The 270-nt window shown below is 61.5% G+C and overlaps 1 protein-coding gene across 1 annotated transcript in view; it reads right to left on the bottom strand.

Annotated features, from left to right (window-relative positions):
• Positions 1-270, bottom strand: part of ETH_00036170 (uncharacterized protein) — a gene marked incomplete at both ends in the record, with an annotated part of 2032 nt that overhangs the window by 934 nt on the left and 828 nt on the right. The gene's annotated exons all lie outside the window — the stretch shown is intronic.

The raw sequence follows: 270 nt of genomic DNA, 5'->3' as shown, positions 1-270 counted from the left end.
AACAGCAGCAGCAGCAATAGTAGCAGCAGGAGCGCAGCAGCCGAAGCAGCAGCAGGCCAGCAGGAGGAGCGCAATCGCAGTTCAGCCGCACAGCAGACGCAGCAGAAAAGCAGGAGCAACAGATGAGCAGCAACGCATCAGCAGCAGCAGCAGCAGCGCAGCAGCAGCAGCAGCAGCAGCAGCGTGCCTGAGTATGAGCAGCAGGACAGTGACTTCGGGGGGCAGCGCGCAGAGCAGCAGCCGCAAAGCCCTCATGTCCACATCGAAAGT

Source organism: Eimeria tenella, genomic scaffold, assembly GCF_000499545.2.
Source record: "Eimeria tenella Houghton genomic scaffold, Eth_scaff2419, whole genome shotgun sequence".
Taxonomy (NCBI): domain Eukaryota; phylum Apicomplexa; class Conoidasida; order Eucoccidiorida; family Eimeriidae; genus Eimeria; species Eimeria tenella.
The sequence above is the reverse complement of the archived record's forward strand: the minus strand, read 5'-3'. Positions and strand labels throughout refer to the sequence as shown.